Here is an 18534-nt window from a genome sequence, read left to right on the forward strand (position 1 = left end):
ATTGTTGAATGAAAGAAAAGAGGTAAGATGTACCGAGTTGTTGATCTCGGCACTAAACGTGCGGATAACTTTTATGACCATGAGATGGCGCTAAGTGCGCGGATTAAATTGTACAGCACTAAGTGTGCGATTCGACTATGTTGCACTAAGTGTGCGAAATGATATGATGCACTAAGTGTGCGAATTGACCATGCGCATAGTGTGCGAGTCTGACTATGTAGCACTAAGTGTGCGATTTGATTACGTGGCACTAAGTGTGCGAGTTGAATATATAGCACTGAGTGTGCGGGCTCAATATACATTCGTGAATCATTATGGACACTATGTGTGCGACACTATTGAGTCGATCGCGGACAGCGGATCGGGTAAGTGTCTTGAGTACATGGCTAATATGTGCTATGCTTATACTTGGTGTTGAGCTCGGTAAGTTGAACCTATGTGACAACTATACTTGAAGTCACGTACATAAAATTTATCGTAGGATGGGTGAAAGGCCGTTTTGTTGTTTGATTGTAACGAAAATAAATTGATTTATGAAAATGCTTCATGTCCTATGATGAGTATATGGATGGTGAATGCATGATTGATATGAAATTGAATCGATAGGTTGGAGGAACTATGGCATGGTTCGGTATGGATGGAGTAAATTGTCTCATTCCATTTTGTTTCCTCTTGTGATAATGTTATTGATATATAGTGATTGCTTATGACTTACTGAGTTATAAACTCACCCGGTGTTTCCTTGTCACCCATTATAGGTTGCTTGGACTCATCTATTTTGCGGGGTCGGGCCGTCATCGAAGTCATCACACCGGATAGCAAGTTTGGTACTTTCTTCTTAGTGTGCTTAGAAGATCATTTTGGCATGTATAAGCTAGTACGTTGTGTTTGAATTATGGCATGTAAACTTTAAGCCATGCGAAAATGCACGAATGTTCGATTGAGTTGGATCAAGGGTAGGCATGAAATGGACCTAGTTACTTTCGTAACAGATGCTGGCAGCAGCAGTGTCATGAGATTGAAAAATCACTAAAAATAGTAGGAGTGGAATTAATTGATGAATAAATTATGTAATCGAAGCTTGATGAGTCTGCTTTCATGAGAAGTAACGAAAAGATCATATGGGCAGTATATAAGAGATAATCAGATTTTTGGGACAGGGCCAGAACGGTTTCTGGATTCCCTGCTCCGACTTTGGAATTCATTATAAATTAACCAGAGATAATTAGGGGTCGTACCATATATGTACAGATTCCTCTCTGAGTCTAGTTTCCATAGAAACAAACGGCATCAGTATTGAAGCCCCGTGCAGGGAGATATCCAAGTCGTAATGGGCAAAGGTCAGTGTAGTCGACCCCTGCAACTTGGGGGACTTTGACTAATAAACTGTACTAATTGGCCCAACCAAAAATTCTAGAAAAAAATACATAGATGGGCACATGAGTCTAGTTCTGGGAAAATTACGAAACTGATTTCGAGTTACGGAACTCAAGATATGATTTTAAAACGACTAGTACACAGATTGGGCAGTGTCTGGATAAATAAATTTTGTAAGGGGTTAAAGCCAGTTAACACCTCGTGTTCGACTCCGGTGTCAGTTTCGGGTTCGGGGTGTTACATTTAATTGGTATCAGAGCTATGGTTTAGTCGGTTCTAGGACTACCATAGCACGTATGAGTCTAGCTATACATGCCATAATGTTAATGTTTAAAAGGGTGATGACTTCTGACGGTTGAAATGTTTTTGTCTTGATTAGTAAATGGATCCCGGTGAAGAAAGAACCCTAGCGGATGACGTTGAGAGCGTAGCGGCTGCTCCTGCACAAGGGATGCCGCCTGTTGAACCTCAGTCATCTGCGAATAATCAAGGTGAGGGGGCTAAACAAGCCTTCTTTACCATGATGAATGAGTGGGTCGCGCAATATCCCGAGCCAACCCGGCTGTCCAACAATTCCCAAATTTGAATAATCCACCCCAAGAGCCTGTAGACTTGATTAGGAAGCGTGGGGCCGAGGAGTTCAAGGCCATAGTAACTGATGATGCCGAAAGGGCCGAGTTCTGGCTTGATAACACCATTCGGGTGTTCGATGAATTGTCATGCACACCCGATGAATGTCTAAAATGTGCTGTATCTTTGTTGCGAGACTCAGCCTACTATTGGTGGAGGACCTTGATTTCCATAGTCCCGAACGAGCGAGTAACTTGGGACTTCTTTCAAATGGAATTCCGGAAGAAATTTATTAGCCAACGGTTCATTGACCAGAAGCGTAAGGAGTTCTTGGAACTCAAGCAAGGCCGTATGACTGTATCTGAATACGAACATGAATTCGTAAGACTTAGTAGGTATGCCCGGGAGTGTGTAGCTGATGAGGTTGCTATGTGAAAAGATTCGAGGAAGGATTGAATGAAGATTTAAAGCTACTAATGGGTATTTGGAATAAAGGAATTCGTAACACTAGTCGAACGAGCCTGCAAGGCAGAGGAACTTGGAAAGGAGAAGAGGAAGGCTGAATTTGAAGCTAGAGATTATCGTAAAAGATTGACGGGTAAAGCCCGTTTCAGCTGTAAAGAAGTTCAGGGAGGACATTAATAAGTCGAGGGCGACTGCAGGAATTTCCATCAGGGCAAGACCATCGATGGGCTCCCGAGCTACTTCGGTAGCTAGTGTGGGCAATAATCGTCACGAGAAACCTGAATGTCCCCAATGTGGAAGACGACACCTAGGTGAATGTTGGGGCAAGTCTACTAGCAGGGCCTGTTACGGGTGCGGTTCGAAGGACCATCTCATTAGAGATTCACGGAGCTGGATGAGAAGAATAAGATTCAAGGTGCAAGACCTAGTGGAGTGACATCTAGAGGTAGACCACCGAGAATTTTTGGAGGCAGGGGTGGTAGTCAGAGGGGGCTTCTGATACGGCCGATCGCGCCGAGAACCGTGCTCCTGCTAGAGCATATGCCATTCGCGCACGAGAGGAGGCATCCTCCCCCGACGTCATCACTGGTACCTTCACTCTCTTTGATACTAATGTGATTGCATTGATTGACCCTGGTTCTACTCATTCATATGTATGTGAAACCTTAGCAACCAGTAAGACTCTACCTGTTGAGTCTACTGAGCTCGTAATTCGAGTATCAAACCCTTTGGGCCAATGCGTACTTGTTGATAAGTGTGTAAGAGATGCCCTCTAATAATCCGAGAATCCTGTTTTCCGGCCGATTTGATGCTTTTGCCGTTCGATGAGTTTGATGTTATTCTTGGTTTGGATTGGTTAACCGCGCATGATGCGATTGTGAACTGCAAAAGCAAGACTATCGATTTGAGGTGTGCAAATAACGAAATAATCCGAGTTGAGTCTGCGGACTTAAGGGGGTTGCCAGCTGTAATATCAGTAATGTTGGCCCAGAAATATGTAAGGAAAGGGTGCGAAGCATACCTCGCGTATGTACTTGATGACAAGGAGTTAGAAAAGAAACCCGAATCGGTACCGGTGGTCTGTGAATACCCGGATGTTTTTCCTGAAGAGTTACCGGGTTTGCCACCTGTTCGGGAGGTAGAGTTTGGTATTGAGCTTGTACCTGGAACTACGCCTATTTCGATCGCTCCGTATCGTATGGCACTAACCGAGTTAAAAGAGTTGAAAGCTCAGTTGCAAGAATTGACGGATAGAGGTTTCGCTCGACCGAGTTTCTCACCTTGGGGTGCACCAGTATTGTTCGTGAAAAAGAAGGACGGAACCATGAGGTTGTGCATTGATTATCGTCAACTGAATAAAGTGACGATAAAGAATAAATATCCGTTGCCGCGTATTGATGATCTGTTCGATCAATTAAAGGGGGCATCGGTGTTTTCAAAGATAGATTTGAGATCGGGTTATTATCAGTTGCGGATTCGAGATTCGGACGTACCCAAAACTGCTTTCAGAACGAGGTACGGTCACTACGAGTTCTTAGTGATGCCGTTTGGGCTCACTAATGCCCTGCGGTGTTTATGGATTTGATGAATCGGATCTTTAGGCCGTATTTGGATCGGTTCGTAGTTGTGTTATTGATGACATCTTGGTCTATTCAAGAGATGAGGCCGAACATGCTGAGCATCTGAGGCTAGTGTTGCAAATTTTACGGGATAAGCAGTTATATGCTAAGTTCAGTAAGTGTGAGTTCTGGCTAAGAGAGGTTAGCTTCTTGGGTCATGTGGTATCCGCATCGGGTATTCGGGTTGACCCGAGCAAAATTTCAGCCATACTTAACTGGAAGCCTCCGAGAAATGTTACCGAAGTCCGGAGCTTTCTAGGGCTCGCCGGTTATTACCGACGATTTGTCAAGGGTTTCTCAATGATAGCCACACCAATGACGAAGCTACTTCAGAAGGATGTTAAGTTCGAATGGACGGAGAAATGCAGAAAAGCTTCGATCAACTGAAAACTCATCTGACTGAAGCTCCAATTTTGGTGCAACCCGAGTCGGGTAAAGAGTTTGTCGTTTATAGTGACGCATCCCTACTTGGGTTGGGTTGCGTATTGATGCAAGAAGGTCGAGTTGTGGCCTATGCGTCAAGACAATTGAAGCCACACGAGAGAAATTATCCGACCCATGATCTCGAACTAGCCGCCATTGTGTTTGCATTAAAATATGGCGACATTATTTGTTTGGCGAGAAGTGCCATGTGTTTTCGGATCACAAAAGTCTCAAATATTTGATGACTCAACGAGACTTGAATCTGCGACAAAGACGTTGGCTTGAGTTGTTGAAAGATTACGAGCTTGTCATTGATTACCACCCGGGAAAGGCTAATGTGGTTGCGGACGCCTTAAGCCAGAAATCACTGTTTGCTTTGCGAGCGATGAATGTACACTTGTCTGTGCTACCTGACAATGTGTTAGTAGCTGAATTAAAAGCCAAACCATTATTGACTCATCAAATTCGTGAAGCTCAGAAAGTTGATGATGAATTGGTTGCAAAACGAGTTGAGTGTGTTCCGAACAAGGAATCGGAGTTTCAGATTGATGATGATGGTTGTTTGAGGTTTAGAAGTCGTTTGTGCGTTCCAAGGAATTCGGAACTCATTCCGATGATACTGAACGAAGCCCATTGTAGCCGAATGTCAATTCACCCGGGGAGCACGAAAATGTACAATGACTTGAAACGTCGATTTTGGTGGCATGGTATGAAGCGAGACATCTCCGACTTTGTTTCGAGATGTTTAATATGTCAACAAGTGAAAGCGGAACATCAAGTGCCTTCAGGATTACTTCAGCCGATCATGATACCCGAGTGGAAATGGGACCGAGTCACAATGGACTTTGTGTCCGGACTGCCATTGTCCGCAAGTAGGAAGGATGCGATTTGGGTTGTTGTTGATAGGCTGACTAAGTCGGCTCACTTTATCCCCGTACGTACGGATTTTCATTGGATAAACTAGCCGAATTGTATGTTACTCAGATTGTGAGATTACATGGAGTACCTATTTCTATCGTGTCGGATAGAGATCCGAGATTCACCTCGCGATTTTGGAAGAAATTGCAAGAAGCTTTGGGTACCAAGCTGCATTTTAGCACCGCTTTTCATCCCCAAACCGATGGTCAATCCAAGCGGATAATTCAGATACTCGAGGACATGCTGAGATGCTGCATCCTTGAGTTTAGTGGTTCATGGGAACGGTATGTACCTTTGATTGAATTCGCTTACAACAATAGTTTTCAATCAAGTATTAAGATGGCACCTTACGAGGCTTTGTACGGTCGTAAATGCCGTACACCATTGTTTGGACCGAGCTCGGTGAAAGTAAATTTTCGGAGTTGATTTGATTAAAGATGCCGAACAGAAGTAAAAGTAATCCGTGAAAGTTTGAAGGCAGCCACAGATCGTCAGAAATCGTATGCGGATCTGAAACGGAAGGACATTGAATATCAGGTGGGAGATAAAGTGTTCCTTAAAGTTTCGCCTTGGAAAAAAGTACTTAGGTTTGGCCGTAAGGGCAAGTTGAGCCCGAGATTCATTGGCCGTACGAAATCTCCGAACGAGTGGGGCCAGTTGCGTATAGATTGATTTTGCCCCCTGAGCTTGAAAAGATTCACGATGTCTTTCATGTTTCGATGATTCGACACTATCGATCTGATCCGTCGCATATAATTAGCCCATCAGAGGTTGAAATTCAAGCCGATATGAGTTATGAAGAAGAACCGATACGTATCCTAGCTCGTGAGGTGAAGGAGTTGCGAAACAAAAGGGTTCCGTTAGTAAAGGTGTTATGGCTCAAACATGGGATTGAGGAAGCTACCTGGGAAACTGAGAGCTCGATGAAAGAACGATACCCAAACCTATTTACCGGTAAGATTTCGGGGACGAAAATTTCTTAAGTGGGGGAGAGTTGTGACAGCCCTAATGTGACCCTAGTCGGAAAGTGGTTTCGGGACCACAACACCGAGTCGTAAAAAAATAATTAATTGATATATTCTGTGCTTATTATGTGTGAACATGAGTATGTGGAAGTTTCATTCCCTAATTTTACCAATTGCATGAGAAAATTGTTAATAGGGATCGATTTGAGACATGGAGAAAATATGATAGTCCAATTTAAAATGGTCTATTAGTGCATGTACCAAAAAGAGTGGACTTGCATGTCAAATAGACCATTTTTGAATGTGAATGGCCGGCCAACACAAGCATGCATTATGGTGTTCCCTTGTCTCCATTTTTTTATATATTTGGTGGGAATTATGTATAATAAATTTATATTAGTAAGTGGTGATAAAAACAAAGTTCCTTCATCTTTTCTATCATCTTGCCGAAACCATAAGGAAAAGAAAAGAAAAAAATATGGAAGCTAGGACATTCGGCCAAGTGAGTTTGTAGATTAAGGTATGATATCATGTGGTTCTTTTGGCATTTTTTTTGTGAAGTTGGGTTGTTTTGATGCTCATAACATGACCCATGTGTTGATTTTTGAGTTGTGTTGCAAGAAACCTTTGGTTATGTTCTTATATGCCAAAGTGATGATGTTTTGTAGTATGTGATTTGAAATGATTATAGATGAATATGAACTAAGAAACATGTATTATTGAGTAAGTAGAAGATGGAAAGGGGTTTAAATGGGAGGTTCAATTGATTTATTTTGGTCCTTGTATGAAAAGTGGTTCTTGGTTATGGCCGAATGAGTCATCCTAGATTAGTTGAAAAGAATGTTCATGTTATGAGGTAATTTGAATAATTGACCGAAACATGAAAGGAATAATGAAAGTTGTATTAAGTTTAATGTGCATACTTTAGTCTAAGTATTGAGGAGTATTCGGCTAAGATAGTTGAATGTGGGTGTTGCCGATTTTTAAATGTAGATTATGGGAGTGGCTATAATGGGCATTAAGATGTGGAACTTAAGAAATGTAGTTATATGTGGACTTACATGATGTTACAAATAGATGTGAAAATATGCTAGATTAGGGAAACTTGATTAAGTGTTCATGAGATGAATTAGGTGTTTAAATGATGTTATAGTTGACATTGTACATGTATACATGCATTTCGGCCATGGGTTTTGTTTGAATTTGAGATTTGCAATGTGATTTTCCTAAATTGGCTATGAATTTTTGGTTGTTGATTTCATGGTAATGGTATATTGAATCCATGAAAATTTAGTAAGGTTGCATTCGGCAACTTGCTTGAAATTAAAAATTGATGTCTAAGCTTAGGTGATTTCGATGATGATATATGTGTATATACATAAGTATATTTAGTTGATTCGGCTTTGGTAGTTGCATGAGGTTATTAGCCGAATATACTAACATACATATACATGTGAAATTGGATTGTAAATATTTAGCAAGGTGGTTAAACTAGTTAAATTATTGATTTAGCTCAAGGAGCTAAAGGAGGTGAATCGAGCAAAGGCAAAGAAAAGGTTATCGAGTAGCCGAGTTGGAACCGTCTTACCCAACACGAGGTAAGTCATTAAGCATGTAGTTGGTATTATTTCAAATGGTCATAATGTGTATGTATTGATGCTGAATGGAATGAATAAATATACATATATATATATGCATGTATGTATGTGATGATGAAATTGTTGAATGAAAGAAAAGAGGTAAGATGTACCGAGTTGTTGATCTCGGCACTAAACGTGCGGGATAACCATTTATGACCATGAGATTGGCGCTAAGTGCGCGGGATTAAATTGTACAGCACTAAGTGTGCGATTCGACTATGTTGCACTAAGTGTGCGAAATGAATATGATGCACTAAGTGTGCGAATTGACCATGCGGCACTAAGTGTGCGAGTCTGACTATGTAGCACTAAGTGTGCGATTTGATTACGTGGCACTAAGTGTGCGAGTTGAATATATAGCACTGAGTGTGCGGGCTCAATATACATTCGTGAATCATTATGGACACTATGTGTGCGACACTATTGAGTCGATCGCGGACAGCGGATCGGGTAAGTGTCTTGAGTACATGGCTAATATGTGCTATGCTTATACTTGGTGTTGAGCTCGGTAAGTTGAACCTATGTGACAACTATACTTGAAGTCACGTACATAAAATTTATCGTAGGATGGGTGAAAGGCCGTTTTGTTGTTTGATTGTAACGAAAATAAATTGATTTATGAAAATGCTTCAATGTCCTATTGATGAGTATATGGATGGTGAATGCATGAATTGATATGAAATTGAATCGATAGGTTGGAGGAACTATGGCATGGTTCGGTATGGATGGAGTAAATTGTCTCATTCCATTTTGTTTCCTCTTGTGATAATGTTATTGATATATAGTAGTGCATTGCTTATGACTTACTGAGTTATAAACTCACCCGGTGTTTCCTTGTCACCCATTATAGGTTGCTTGGACTCATCTACTTTTGCGGGGTCGGGCCGTCATCGAAGTCATCACACCGGATAGCAAGTTTTGGTACTTTCTTCTTAGTGTGCTTAGAAGATCATTTTGGCATGTATAAGCTAGTACGTTGTGTTTGAATTATGGCATGTAAACTTTAAGCCATGCGAAAATGGCACGAATGTTCGATTGAGTTGGATCAAGGGTAGGCATGAAATGGACCTAGTTACTTTCGTAACAGATGCTGGCAGCAGCAGTGTCATGAGATTGAAAAATCACTAAAAATAGTAGGAGTGGAATTAATTGATGAATAAATTATGTAATCGAAGCTCGATGAGTCTGCTTTCATGAGGAAGTAACGAAAAGATCATATGGGCAGTATATTAAGAGATAATCAGATTTTTGTGGGACAGGGCCAGAACGGTTTCTGGATTCCCTGCTCCGACTTTGGAAATTCATTATAAATTAACCAGAGATAATTAGGGGTCGTACCATATATGTACAGATTCCTCTCTGAGTCTAGTTTCCATAGAAACAAACGGCATCAGTATTGAAGCCCCGTGCAGGGAGATATCCAAGTCGTAATGGGCAAAGGTCAGTGTAGTCGACCCCTGCAACTTGGGGGACTTTGACTAATAAACTGTACTAATTGGCCCAACCAAAAATTCTAGAAAAAAATACATAGATGGGCACATGAGTCTAGTTTCTGGGAAAAATTACGAAACTGATTTTCGAGTTACGGAACTCAAGATATGATTTTTAAAACGACTAGTACACAGATTGGGCAGTGTCTGGAAAAATAAATTTTGTAAGGGTTAAAGCCAGTTAACACCTCGTGTTCGACTCCGGTGTCGGTTTCGGGTTCGGGGTGTTACAGGGTACCTACTAGAAAATTCACATAACATCAGAAACTACAATATAGTGAATTAAAAAACTTAAACTCTAGTTAATCAAGTAGTGAGGGGTTGAGTCATGGGATCTTTCTCAGCTTAAACAAAATATTAAAAAGATTTTGGCCATCAACATTTTCATCCACTTCAATATATCCAGCAAATTGTCTAAAATTAACATCTGGTTGTCCTAGCAATTTGCTTACCAAATCATTCATTGGAAAGCCATTAGAATTAACTCCAAGTAGAAGAAAAAGAAAATAATAAAGATTGCTCCTCGAAATTCCATTTGAAATTTTTCTAATACTAAAGAAATAAGGGTAACTAATAACATTATTGAATTCTTTTCTTTCTAATGCTTAAAACTAATGGAGAGAGCTACCTTATATATAGCGTGTTTCTTTTTTAAACTAAATATATTGTTTTAATAGTTAATATTTTGAAATCGTGAAACATAGGTTTCAAGTTGTCATTGTTTTTAGGCACTATTTTGTTTCGTTAGTTTTCCCAATAAATATTTTATGATGAATAACCTTTATGATTTATAGGTTTATTTGATATAAATATATTATAGGATATAACACTAACAAGTTCATTAATTATGAAATGAAATGTACATTTCTTCCCTTTTTTTAACTTCATATTTCAAATATATTTTGAATTTTGAATTTAATCGGGTATGATTTTTTAGTAATGACAATGCACGTGTATATTAATAGAAAATTGTAGTATTATCCACGCAAGGATTGGGTTAAGAGAGTTTCCTGTTGGACCTATTGTGCTTCCCTTTAAAAAAGATCAAGTCAGAGTTAATCCCAAATTGTTTCATAACAATATAACTATAATATATTTTAAACCATAAAGCTTACCTTCTTATTTAATACAAAATTGTGTTTGAAGTAGCAAATTTTTTACTTGTTCAAATTTAATCAAATTTCATAAGATCCATGATCTTCCAATGTGAGAACTTGATATGTACCAAAGCCTACTCTCATTGTTTGTGAATCTATGTTAAACTTTACTACATCTCTTTCTTAAACAATTACAATATGTTTTGGTCATTAATTCTCTTTTATATATGAATTGTTTTATATTAGTACAAGTTATTGATGATTAGATAATAGTGAATATTTTGGCTCTCTCCAAGCTTATGTTTGACATATTTTAATTCAACACCTCAAACTTGGTTGGGATGGTTTGACCCAAGTCCAAAACATCACATTAGCCACTTACGTGACTCTCCATACCAACCATCAAAAACACCACAAAATCCACCATTCACACAATATAGATACATGCTTAATCATTAATTAACAATTGACATTAAACAATCAAGCCCTAGAATCATGCTCTTCTAACAAAATCATCAAAATAACATTCAAGGGTAAAATGTCATTTTCACATACGATACTTGAAACATTCAAAAATCAACAAATTTAAATGTGCATACATGTTATGGCATATTATTTAAAACATTAATTAGAAGAAAAAGACTAGAACTGATAAGTAAAACTCATTTAATATTAAAAATGAAGGTTAGGACAAAATCATAATTTTGGAAAAAAATCCAAAAAAATATATTTTTAGAAAATTGGCAGTAAAATTATGAAATTAACCTTATAAAACTTGGTCATGCAAATTTTTGAAACATTTTTTTTATTTCTAAGGGTTTCAATTGCATAGTATTAAATTCAAAACTAAATTACCAAAACCACAAAACATGCGAAATTTCCTTAATCTAGCATATTAAATAGCATACATAAAACACACCAAACATGCTTACAATCATTAAAGCATAAAACAACACGGTTCAACACTTCATCCGATTATCTATACTGGCATGAATTTACAGGTCCACAACCAATTTACTTAGCATACCAATTTACCATGCATACCATCCATTAGCATGCATACTGGTTTAAGAATGAGATGGATGAATGCGAAAGCAGATCGCAAAGTTTGTCAAAGTCGCAGATTTAACTTAGGGGTCTAGACGTTCGAAAAGAAACTTGGATTTTTGACACAACCTAAAACGTAATCAAATCCAAATTAGATAAAACAATTAAAATAAATAACTAAGATAATTAAAATAGAATAATAAATCTACGATTAAAACAATATGGAAGAAAATAAATAAGATAGATGGAAAGATAAAATGTGGTATGTAGAAATCCTAAGAAGCCTTGGAAACATGAAAAATCCATAACCCCCTTCAAGCGGCTCTAATTTACCCTCCAAGAAAGAAAACTTGGTAAGAAAAAGTTTGAAAATGATCCCCTCAATCTGAAAAGATTGTTAAAACTCATTTAAAAGAAACTCGAGAGAAATTCTTATAAAAAACAAAAGATAACTCAAAGATAATTTAAAAACTCAAAAGAGAAGTTGAATAATAATGAATTGAATGATTTGTGTATAATGCAAAGGCCTATATATAGGCTAGCTAAATAAATCTAAATAAAAATCTTAAGTATACTAGAACTCTAATTTAATATAAATAAGAAGTAGTTTTAAATTAAAATTTATTGTTAACATAAAACTCTTAAATAACTTAAAATACTTAATAATTATAAAAAAATTAGAATAAAATAATAAAATAATAAGAGCTGATAAATACAATATTGGGCTCATATATAATAAAAATTAAGCATAAAACCCAAACCCAATATGATTTAAACTCGAATTAAAAGCCCGGAATTTATAATTCTCGTCCTAATCCTGTTAAGATATTATGCTTGCATAGTCTTCACTAAAACGGTCATAACTTGAGCTTCTAAACTCAAAATTGAGTGATTCAAAATGAGTTTCGAAGCTAAGAGATAGATATTCAAACGCCCTAAAGACATCTCAACCAGAAATGCCAGGATCCCATCCAAAAAGTCGTTGCAAGTCTGCTGATTTCCTAAGCTTGAAAATTGGTAGCTTTGGTGATTGGAATTTAATAAATTTCACCCCATCCGTGCATGTATCATGAGTGCTTATGGTTTGCAACCATTAGGACTAAAATCTATAGTTGGAAGAAAGCATACTAAGTCAAGAAGTCATGGTATAGCATCAAGCATATCTCATTACATATTGTCATAATGTAATAAGGAAACATATATATAATCAGTAATGCATTGGATAAGCGAATCTCCAAGAACTCCAAATGACTCAAAGAGTCCTACACTATCTTTGTATAAGTGTAGCACGAATGCTAACATTCTCCAAACAGTCCACGCTATCTTCGACGAATGGAGCTATACTATACATTTCCTTATCCCTCTATTGCTTAAGTTCCAAATTAGAAAAATAAAAACCTTAATCTAACCATAATAATTCAAGATATTACCTCAATTTGAAGAAAACAATAAGTTTTAGAGCTAATTTGAACATGAACATGGGAAGTTCTTTGACGAATTTGATAGAGAAATCATAGCTTTCTTTGAAATTGGAGTTTATTTCGGTGTTTAGGAGGTTAATAGATCTAGAAGGATGAGTTCATTTTGAAAAAATTGATCATATTTGGAGTTGGGAAGTTTTTGAATCCAAAGCTAAAATGAGAGGGAAGGGGATGGTTGGGTGTTTAAATAACCAACTTGTCACACCCCAACACCCAAGTTAGTAGAATCGGGTAATTAAGTCATGGGTTTGAGTTAGATATCAAAATTAGGGTTGTAGTAAATAAAATATATATAAGTAAATAATATATGTATGTAAAATATATGCGATGTTCTAAACATATGATATATGTATGTGCATGTTAATATCCATATTAAAGCATGCTAAAGTGAAAAATATGTGATACAAGAAAATGTGAGCATGATACATGCATATGTGTAAAAATCGAGAAATATGAGTTACGAGTATGAATATGTGAAAATTGTGAAAAGTGAAAAATATGTGTTAAAATGGTCATATCACATGCATGGGTTGGGATTGTGAAAGAGAAAGCTATGTGGCAGTTTAATTGTGATTATGTGGCCATTATTGGTGATTATGTGGTGGCTCATCCACGATGTGTTATGTGACCGTTTATCGGTATTTATGTGGTGGCTTGGGTACAAATGGTGTGTTATCAGATGGACGAGTTCTAGGGAACTCGTATATGGTGTGTAGCAAAGATAGGTAGGAAATTTTATAAAATGTGCATCATTTTTAAATTATGAATCGACATGTTCATGCATAAGTGTCAATATTAGAACTTGTGATTATTATGATGATTGATATGATGAGATTGGTATTTTGATATGTATGTAATTATATTTGTATTGATCTCACACTAGGCTTTTAAAACTCTTTTTAATTATGACTTTTCAAATAATAATCGAGGTTAGGACGGGGCTCGGCTTACGGAGGAGCTTTCTGTCAGTTTTAGAAAAATATATTATTTTGTTACTCGATATTTTCGGGATGTGTTTTTATTACTGTGGACTTTTGCTTGGGAATTTATTTTGGACTTTGGATTATTTTGATTTTGGATTTTTTACATGATTTAGGTTTTAAAATTATCATTTAAATATTGTGAAATTGACTATTTATGATGGATTTTCATAATTAAGTCAAATAAGGACCAACAAGGGTGTTTTCAAAATTCAATACTTTGTTTACGAAACTCAACATTATCTGCTCACAAAATTGATATTTTATGAAATATATATTTAACCTAAATTTTGAAAATGACAAACAAGTTTTAGATATGCAAATTATCCGCTACAATGTTTTAATTGAAGTACGACACTTTCTGAAAAAATATCAAAACTTGAGTTTTCTAAAGATAAACAATTTCAAACAAAATTTGGTTTTCTCAATAAGGACATTTTTAGCAACAACGATATTTAAAAGAAAATAGCTAAATTATTTTCTATGCCATCAATATGTCCAATGTGATCTACGAGATTTGGCCATAATGTCTAGGCCAGGTTTAAAGAGTTACATTTACTGGTATTAGAGCTCAGTTCAAAAACTCAGACTGTGGTTTATTTTTTTCAAAAATGCATGCATATTTGTGAAAAAGGGTATTTTAGGAAAAATCCAATAGTCAAAACTCGTTTTAAATAAAGTTTGATTCTATTTTGAAAATCAGACACTCTAAAGCTTGCCCAAATAAGTACTTCTGACTTACTGAATTTTTAGTGTAAAACTGGAGATTTCTATATATTGTGAAACTTTAGATTTTGAAAACTATAGATACTGATACAATAGTGACGCAACTTTTAGAACTAAAAAAATTGAATTGATAATGAAAGCTCATTTCTAATTTTCAGATAAAACATTTATAAAACTTAAGAATTCAATAAAAAGCTTAAGTGCACAAGACGTTTGTACTAGCGGTATGAGAGCTCGTGGAGAGTAGGGTCTAGGAACCCAAATAGATTCGTTTGTGTCACAAGTGCGCACACCTAAGCCCATGACTGAACCTGAGCTAGTGGTTGACCAAATTGAAAATACTCATACCATTGAAGAGGATCATTAGGAGCTTGTTGACGATGTTGTGTTCCAAGCAATGCTTAGGGTGCTCTAGCATGTTGATGGGGCCCAAGGTGGATCAGTAAATAGTTAGACATTTTATTTTTGAACTATAGATTAACATAAAACTTTACACTCAAGAAACGGATATGAAAATCCAAGGTATGTGAACTCATGGTATGTGATTTTCAAGGTGTGCAATGTCAAGTAACCTAAGATTAGTCATTAGTTTTTCAAAGACCTGTGTTTGACCCTGTGACAAATTACACCGTTAATGCATCTACCGCTAAAGAAAAAAAATCATGAAACTAGGGATACTACGATATCCCAAGCTTGTAAGGAGTTTTAAAAAGGGGTTTTTGATACTACGATTGAGAAAAACAAGATATTAGAAGGTGTAAGTGGTTGGAATACGAGAGAAAGGAAAAGAAAAAAGTACGAAACAAGAGGAGGTCTAGTCCTACTGGCCAAAATCCATGACCTTTGCAATGGGCCAGAGAGGATAGACCATTATAGAATGTTGTAAAATCTAGTATTAGAGGTTCTATTGCATCAATAGGAAATTTTTATTTATAAGTATTATAATAAGCGCCATTTGAGTGAGTGCTGGAAAAGTTAGGAATATGCTTGAGAAGTGGGTCCATTGAGCACCGTGTTAAAGATCTCTCACATCATTCTTTAAGTTAAATGCAAGCTTCAACTTAAAAATAGAATTACAGATTGGTTTATGCTACTAGGCATCGAGAGTATCGAGACACATCTAACATCAATGAAGGTACTTTTACAATTCGTTCTAATTGTTCCTTGCACTTATTAAGGATTGTTTTTACCTAAAAGTTTTTTGTTAATAGTATATTTCTGAATTTCAGAATTAGGGAAGGAGGAAATCGTTACTGATATTTCTATAGATACTCCATTGAGACAATCCATGTAAGTAAATAGGAAATCCATTGGAGATTTTAGGTTCGGTATTGGAACTACAATGGAATCAGAGTTACGTAGCAAAAGAGTGGGGTTAGTTTTGAAAGAAAATTTAGGAAATTTTTAGATAAGTGAATTGGTTTGGCAATAGGAATTTTGAGGACGAAATTCTTTTAAGGAGGGGAGAGTTGTTACATCCCAAAAATCGGGTTAGTATAAATTGTGTTAACGAGCCGAGAGTGGTCACGATCAAAATTTTATTTAAATAATATTTTGCACATTTGATCATAAATAAATATCAATTATAGTTATTAAGTAGTGGTAGAGCTGTCCTTGATGATCTGTGTCACATCCTATTGTTTTTTTCTATTAATTGTAAAATAGTGAAACTGTCAGCTCCTATGTCTTAAATTAATTGCGCAAAAATGAATACAAGGAAGTGTTGTGGCTTAGTGGAAGGAAGCTCATTAACTATCCTAGAAGTCTCTATCGAGCACCCAAGTTCTCATTTTTTTAATTAAGTTTTTGCACACAATTAGCATGTGCATTCAATCCTTGCCATCCACCCCTTGTTTCTATATATAGAGGATTCATTTCCTCCTTTAGCAAGTCAAAGTTGCCTAATTTTTAGAGACACATCCCCCTTTTCACTCCTTAGTTCACTCCCTTGCCAAAACCTCCTCTCTTGCCATAATATTGTGATACAATGAACCTGGTCATGGTTGACCAAGCTACACACACCTTGGTGCCATCCACCACCCACATTTGCAACCTAGTCTCCATTTTTTTTTCATTTTCTCTCTCAGATAAAAATAGAACCACCACCACCTCCTTTTAACTTTTGTTTTCCAACCACAATAACAGAGCCTTACAGCACCATCAAATACCTCCTAACCACTATAGACCCTGCCTCATTTCACTCCTCCTCCCTTCTATTGCTATAAGCCATCATGAACCATCGCGAGTCTCCTCCTCATCTACCCATTTTCTCTTCTTTTTCTTTTTTCTCCTTTCTTCAAATTATAGTGACCAAAACCTCCTCCTTTTAATATTTTCTCACCACCGTCGGACTGTTGCTCCTTCATAGCCAGACCACTGCCGAGCCATCACTGCCGGTGACCTTTTTTCCTTTTTGCTTCCTCTTTCTTCTATCGATTCCTTAGTGAATAAAACTCATTTTTTTATTTTCACTTATTCGATTATTTATTTCTAGATCACTCAAACATCGATCTCATTCCATTCTCGATCCTTTGATCATCTTGTTTTAAATCAATTGTAAGTAAGGTTGTTTGATTCGTAAATTCTTCATTTTAGAAATACCATGGTTTGGTCGAATGGTATAGGATGATAATATCATTAAGTTATTTTATTATTGGCTTAAAATAAGTACTAATATGATTTCATATCAACTTGAAGGATCAAATGACATCGATCAAAGAGATCCTTAGTATGATAACAAAGACAACTAATCCAAGTCTCGATTTAAGGGTAAGTGATGGTGAGAACTATTTTAAACAAGTAACTTTAAGTGTTAAAAATAAAATCCAATAAATTTAATTAAAATATGTATTTTATGAAATAGATTCATATACCGATTTAGATCCAAGTGAAATCTCCTCTAATAGGATTGTGGTAATCGAATCTATTATTTAAGGTGTGGGATATAACTCTCGTTTTAATTGAAATATAATTTTATTTACTTAAGTAAAATGGTATTTAATTAATGAATTTGTGAGGACATTAAGTACTCAAGTGAAGTTGAAAAACTCAATCAAAGAGGAATCCAAGTAAGTGTCCTAAACTATTGTGTTGTGAAAATCCATGATTTGTGATATGTGATGTATGTAATGTTGATCTCAACTCTATGTTATGTGATTTATGGCTAGATTAATATGTGATGATCTAAACATGTGATATACGTATGTGCATGTTAAGATCCGTGTTTTAATATAAATATGTATACTAAAGCAAAAACTATGTGATATGTCAAAATGTGAGCATGATACATGCATATGTGTAAAAATTGTGAAATATGAGTTACGAGCATGAATATATAAAAAATGTGAGAAAAATATGTGTTAAAATGGTCATATCACATGCATGGCATGGGATTGTGAAAGGAGGAAGCTATGTGGAAATTTAGCTACGATTATGTGGCCATTATCAGCAATTATGTGGTGGCTTGTCCACGATGTGTTATATGACCATTTATCGGTATCTATGTGGTGGCTTGTACACAAATAGTGTGTTATCGGAAGGACGAGTTCTAGCGAACTTGATAATGGTGTGTAGCGAAGATGGATAGGAAATTTTATAAAATGTGCATCGCTTTTAAAGTATACATCGACATGTTCATGCATAAGTATCAGTATTAGAACTTGTGATTATTATGATGATTGATATGATGAGATTGATATTTTGATATGTATGTGATTATATTTGTGTTGATCTCACA

Source organism: Gossypium hirsutum, chromosome D09 (genome assembly GCF_007990345.1).
Source record: "Gossypium hirsutum isolate 1008001.06 chromosome D09, Gossypium_hirsutum_v2.1, whole genome shotgun sequence".
Taxonomy (NCBI): domain Eukaryota; kingdom Viridiplantae; phylum Streptophyta; class Magnoliopsida; order Malvales; family Malvaceae; genus Gossypium; species Gossypium hirsutum.